The following is a 7,239-nucleotide window of genomic DNA, read 5'->3' as shown; positions in this document are numbered from 1 at the left end:
TGGCAGTAGGGGCTTACACACCAATGGGAAAATTAGTGTGTTGCCATTTATTCAAAAGCACGCCTATTTTACCCTTGCAGAAAAAATGGCCTTCGCACGTGGAAATGACCCACATAAGCACATTGTAAGGCCACTTTTTTTGTTTACCATAATTAACTAAAGATGTCACTTGGTGCACCTACGATTGCCAACTTACACCTGCCATTGACATGGCGTAAGAGGGTGCGTCTACACATGGGTGTGCCAATTCAAACCATACTCTATTATTATATAACAGAATTTTGGCACTAGGGCCCTGATTCTCCAGTAATAACATTACCTAGGCACCAAGCAGCAAGGCGCTGTTTATAGAATCACACCTAAAGCAGAGTTTTCTTGGCCTGAATGAGTGTGCCTTTTAGATGCCTACTGGTGCTTAACTCCCTTTAATTAAAATTGCATCCATGATCCGTCCCGTAGCCATGCCTATTTTCTGGTACATGCCTTGGAGTGGTAGGCACCTACCAAGTTAGGTGCCTGCCATCTAATTGATTACAATTTAATTGCAATTTTCAATTAACGACACTGATTAAAGCTTTTTACATAATTAAGTTAGATGTCATTTATAGAATCAGGGCCTATGGACAGAACATTGAGTCACCTAGACTAAAGCACCAATGTATAGATGCCCAGGGCAGTGGCACCCCTCTCCCGCCCTCATCCATGCCCCCTGCCATGCACGCACACCTTTTCCTCGTACCTTTTTTAACTTTGGTGTGAGCAGCCACCAAGTTACTGCCCGCGTTGGCTTCGGCAATCTCTGATGTCACTTCCTAGGTGCGAGTCCCGGAAGTGATGTCAGAGAGTGCTCTGAAGCCAACGCAGGTAGCAAGTTGGTGGGTGCTCACGCTGAAGTTAAATAGGTATGGGGGAATAGAAGGAGCACGTGAGCGGCAGGGGGAGGAGCAAGATGGCACCTGAGGCAGACTGCCCCTTGGCTCCCCCTTACTATGCTTTGTGGAATAATGCACTTACTTTTACCTGCACAGATGGTGGACAAGTTTAAAACTATCTCAATTTTATGGATAAATGACTAAACTTCTCCCTCTGTATTCGAGGTTTCATCACTTGCAATTTCGATTATTCTCAGTTTTTGGCATGCTGGCTCCTCCCCCCAGCACATTTTATCTTACCAAGAATAATTTTTCACAGCCACATAATGAGAGGTGATAGCCAAGGAGTGAGCAAAGACAGCAAGCCCCCTACTCGCCTGGTTTCCAGCAAGACGCCTGGCGGCTGCCACAAGTCTAATTATCATGCATGCCAAAACCATCGAGCCCCCATACGCTTCTGGGCCGAGAATCAGTCAAGTGCCTACAGCTGTCCAATTAAAGCTGAAGGAAGCTGCTCAGAGAGAGGCATGAAATGCACACATTGCCTAAGGGGTGGGGCACGTGCGGGGAGGTGGGTTTGGCTTCAGGGCCCAACTGTTGAGGGAGTATTTTTAATAAGGAGCACAGAGTGGGCCTGAATGGATGCGGATGGCTGCCACAAAGGATAGCAAAGGAAGGTAAAATAGGCTGATCGCATGCTTTTCGTTTGTTTATAATTTATGCCCTATTTTCTCCTCTGATACTTATTTGTGGTTTTTCCGCATTCGCGGGACTGTTCATCCCCCAATCACCACGAATATGGAGGGAGAAGTGTGTAGACTTCTAAATGTTTTTTGAAACTGGCACTCGTGTTCATAGACAACCTAATTTTACAAACCAAACGAACACAGAAGGAATCAGAACACATTATTAGAAATGGCTGGATTAGGTACAATTGGTCCATTTTGACACAGTCAGTTGTTCAATTAAATTGAAAAGGAGAGATGGATAAAGGAAACTAACAAACTAAGCTGTTCTTTTTCCTTATGACTTTTACACAGGTGTTCCAGTTAGACTAGTGAGGGGACCGAGCAGGTGTGCTGGGCTTGTGGAAATCTATTACAACCACGGCTGGGGAACAATTTGTAATCACGGATGGAATTCCATGTCTGCTCAGGTTCTGTGCCGCCAGCTGGGCTGTGGTGATGTTCTCAGGCAATACATCCATTATGGGGCAGGCAATGGAACCATCCTTCTAGAAAACGTGAACTGCTCAGGCAATGAACCCAACTTGATGATGTGCCCTAACAACGGATGGTACAATCACAACTGTAACCATAATCAAGATGTAGGCGTCATCTGTAGAGGTAAAGTCTCATCGCTCAGCCACAGAGACAAATAACAAAATGATTATTTAGATTCTCAGCCCAGTTTTTCTGCTGAAAGGCAGACAAGACATGGTCCCATCAAGTTTTGCGGTCTTCTAATCCATAAAAATGTATTTTCCCATATGCTCAAAGCCTTTATTAATCAGTCCAAAGAGTTTTGATTATTTAGGAACCAAACTTTAGAATGATCCTTCTACGGAATTAGGGAAAGTTCTTATAACATTGGCATTCACTTTACTTTCATCATTCATACCAAATTAACTCCATAAATAAATATCCTTTACACTTTGCTTAGTGGATAAATAAGTTCTGGCCACAGCTTTATTTAATAAATAATACCATAACATTAAAGCATGTAAATACAATACATTCAACTTTCCCCAGAGCGGTCTTCAGCAAACCGAAACACATGTCAGCTAGTCGGTAACATCCTAGCTGACAGTCTCACAAATTCATCTAGTGTTTTTCTCATTGATCCATCCCTTGCCACCCTCCCCCATGAGACCTGCTTTGCCGCCCAGCCTCAACCAATATCTGTGGCAGTGTCACACACAACTATCTGCCCTTCCATCAATCCATGTAAACATACTATAACCAATCATTGACCCCAATTTCTGCCCAAACTGTGACAAAGACCCTCTCCCTCCTTCACCACCACTATTATCTAACAACTGTAAATATGCAAAGCACCCACAACTGAACTGTAAAAGAAGCAACTATAACCATACTACAAACCCGCAACCCTTTAATGGGACAGAGTGGGTGGGCAAAATATACAATTTTTTCACTTCCTACCTATCCCTTACTATCGCCACTCACTAGCACCCTCACCACTCTCTCCTCCCCTTACACCAACAAGAATATTTTCTCCTCACAAACTTAACTCCCGTTCAGCCTTCCACCAATCATACAGCATATCCATTCACCAATCACCTCCCTATCTTACCCTAACAACAACAAATGCCCATTCTTTCTATTCTATCAAATAACCATCCTCTTTACATCCTCGATACTTCCCCCCATTGGCCTCAGCTATCTATTCACTCTTCTATAGTTCAGCCACTCTTACTGGCCCACTATTTAATTTGTGGACTTTTTTATAACTTTTGAAAATTTTTTTAAAAACATATTATCTTAATTAATTATTGTAAATTTGCTGAGAACTTTGATATATTATTTTTAAACATTACCTGCCTAAAATCTGGTTGAAGATGAGAACAGGCTATGAATGTTAAATAGAATAGAATAAAATAAAATGAAGCAGCCTTTTTACAAAAACACAGTAAAAGGTGCACCTGGATGGAAGTTCCAAAATTAAAAAAAAACAGACTTATTGACCACCCTGCTTGGCAACTTTCCCAAGACTTTTGTCCTTGATTGATGTCAGCAAATAATTGGGATAACTTCTCAGTTGACTTTGATATTCTAGGTGGGTGCATTTGGTTCATTTTAGAGGCTAAAATAAATGATTTGCCTGCAAATCAATTGTTCATGCATAGACTCATGAATTAACCAAATGATCTAGAAATCCTCACCTGCAAAATCTCTAAAACCGACCTCATTGATAACCTCAACGTCACGCTATTCTACATCCCCCCCTAATAAATGGAACCTTGCAAAAGAAGACTACTTTGAATTCCTTCTCACGAACTCGGCAGCTGGCACCCACAACCTCTTAGCAGGAGACATCAACCTTCATCTTGAGCAAGAAGAAAACCCCAATGTTGCAGACCTATACTCCTTCCTCACATCACTAGGCTTTGCCAAGCCCCCTCTTACCACAACACACAATAAAGGACACCAGCTTGACATGGTCACCTTCCTTTCCAATTCCTCACTACTCCAAACATAAGTCTCACAAAACAAAATTGGTCTAACACCCCTTGGTCCGACCACCTCCTATGTCATTTTGAACTATCCTGGTTCAAAAAACAACCAGACAGGAAATACACACCTAACCAAACAAAGACAATGACCTGGACAAGAGAAAAAATCAATCCTGTAGATTTCTGGTCCCACTACACCCTCATTTCCAACTCCGACCCCAACCCCAACTTCCACCTTGACTGGAAACACTTCAGCGACCAAGTCCTTAATACCATCGCCCCCCAAGACTCCGCAAAAAAACCCCTCGGCCCTCAAACAAATGGTTTGATGCTGATCTCTTAGCCATAAAACGCGAAGTAAGGAAACTAGAACGAACATGGCGCAAATCAGGGACCGACAACGACAGACTTAACTGGCGAAAAAAAGTCAGTGAATACAAAAAATTGATAGTCGAAAAACGCAGTAAATATTACTCTCAACTCATCAACACCCCTTCTCTAAACAGTAAAGCACTTTTTAGATTAGTCAACTCCCTTCTAGACACCGATTCTCACAAATTTTTTTATTAGCTATTTCTAGAACTAACGCCAGCTCAACGCTGGTGTTAAGGTCTAGCGCACGGAGCAATGATCCGCGCGTTAAAGCCCTAGCGCACTTTAGTAAAAGGAGCCCTAAGTTTTAAGATAAGAATAAATAAGCAATAAGAAAAAAAGAAAAAAAGAAAAAAAGAAAAAGATTCTATTTAAATAAATTAAATACCAATAAGGATCGATGACGACTCAGGAGCAGTTTTTCTGTATTCCGTAATGAAACCGCAAGCACACTGAAGTGCCCACAATGGTGAGCCGATAATCACGCGCAGGACTTCTGTGCGCTGGCTAAAAACTGTTCCTGTTACCGCTGTGAGTGGGGGTCTTGAGAGGGGAACCCCACCAGTAAACTGAGAAGTGTTGCGCCCCCTGCCATTGCACTGTAAACTGCCATTTTCCTTTGGTTTTGGGGTAAACGGCAGTTTTCAGTGTAGTGGGGAGGGGGGAGTTCCCACACACATATCACCAACGTGAGCGTGAACAGTTTTTAGGCAGCGCGCAGAAGTCCTGCGCACGATTGTCAGCGCGGCAATGTCCCATGCGGTTTTGACACGTCACCATTTTTCTCTATGAAACAGTGAAGGATTACTGCAAAGGATTCCGATGATCCCCCCCCCCCAAATATATGAGATGATATAAAATAATTTTTTGATGGTTACTCAGTTTTCTTACTACTAGTGATTGTGAAATAAAGTGTAACCAGCCAAATTCATTGTCAGTAAAAATATCTTTATGCAGTGGCATAGTGAGGGTGAGCAGTGCCCAGGACGGTAGCAGCCATTCCTGGCCCTCTTCTCAAACCCCCCTTCCTCACTCCCCCTCCCCACCCCGTTGTGCTTGCACCCCCTTCCCTTCTCTCATACCTCTTTCATTTTCCCAACCTGAGCAGCATCATGAATTTGCTGCCCGCAACATCTCGGCTCTTCCTCTGATGTCACTTCCTGGGCACGGGGCACGGAAATGACATCATAGAGAGCCAACACTTATGCAGACAGAAGGTTTGTGATACTATTTGCATTTGGAAAATTAAAGAGGTTTGAGGGATGAGCATGGAGCCGGGAAAGAGCAGGAGGTTGAGCGGAGGACTGGTGCTGGCGCCTCCACCAAGATGGTACCCGGGGCGGATTTTTTCCCCTTTACTACGTCACTGTCTTTATAGTATTCCTATGTCCTTATAAAAGACCTCCACTGAATCTCCATTCAGAGTCAGCTAGTTTTCAAAAGATATGGATGTTTGAAATCGTATTATTATGCTAATAAGCGCAAACATTTGTTGTTAATTTGCCTTTTCTTTTTACAGCTCCAAAATATTGATGTCAGTTTTATAAATCCGAAATAATTACGGAACTACTACAGTAATACTATTACCAAAAATGGCCCAGTTGCTTGCTCTTTAAGTATTTTGTGAGTTTGATGACAACAGCGGCCGCGGGTGACCCTTGATAAAGCACAATAGTGTGAAACATGTTGGGTCATCCTCTCCCGGCCACACTTGTTAAGCTAAGTGCTTGAAAATATATAAAGTATATTTATAAGAGATATTTATTGAAAATATTTATTGAAAGTTTAAATAGATAATAAGATAAGTAAAAGATATGCTCTAAGAAGATTAGTTGACCAATGATGAGGAGCCATGTAATTCTTCCCGCTATAAGAGTATAATTAGTGGTGGAGTGATGGGTCTGAGGCCATGAGATAAAATTTTAAAAATATATAAATATATCCGGGACATTTTCTTTTTTACAGAGCATTATACCACCATGACAACACCATTTCCAAGGACTAATGGTAATAATAATTTCTGTGTACTTTTATATATATTTTTCTAGGAAAATGGATGTGTATAATTTGTTCCTGCAAGTCTTTCATGCTTGGGTATTTTGGGAGGGTTGTCTGTCTGCTCGACTTTGTACATAGTTCTGTCTTTAGAAACATGCATCTAAGCGTACGCTTTTATGTATGGGCATGTGAGTGTGTGTGCCCCTTCTAGTGGGTACGGTAGCAAAGTTCAGCCAAGAGTGGTGGCCCAGTCATCTTTGCAAAGCTCCTGCCTAAGAGCTGGTAAAAGACCACCCATGCCATGATCCGTAGAGGGAGAGCGTTACAATCGGAACAAAATGCGGCAGCTAGGTTAGTAATGGGAGTTGACAAGATGGCACATATTACGCCAATTCTGAAACAATTACATTGGTTGAAATTTGGATGCAACATAAAGTTGTTTCTGTGGTCCATCGGACTATATACCATCGAACATCATGGTACTTTCGACAGACTGTGGTACTTTATAAGCCTAATAGATCTTTATGATATAAAAATCAAAAGCTATTAATTCCAATAGCTCAGGGAGATTATGCAGAATCTAAAGCGATGATTTTCTCTATTGCTGGTATCAAAATGTAGAATGCTCTGGTGGGCCAGTTGCAACTGTGTGTAAACCAGTTTCAATTTAAGAAATCGTTAAAAACTCAGCTGTTTGTTACTGCATTTTTGTGATCTACCGTATTTTCACGCATATAACGCGCGCGTTATACACGATTTTACAAACCGTGCATAACCTTGCGCGTTATACGCGTGAGCGCGTTG

Source organism: Geotrypetes seraphini, chromosome 16, assembly GCF_902459505.1.
Source record: "Geotrypetes seraphini chromosome 16, aGeoSer1.1, whole genome shotgun sequence".
Classification (NCBI taxonomy): domain Eukaryota; kingdom Metazoa; phylum Chordata; class Amphibia; order Gymnophiona; family Dermophiidae; genus Geotrypetes; species Geotrypetes seraphini.
The sequence above is the reverse complement of the archived record's forward strand: the minus strand, read 5'-3'. Positions refer to the sequence as shown.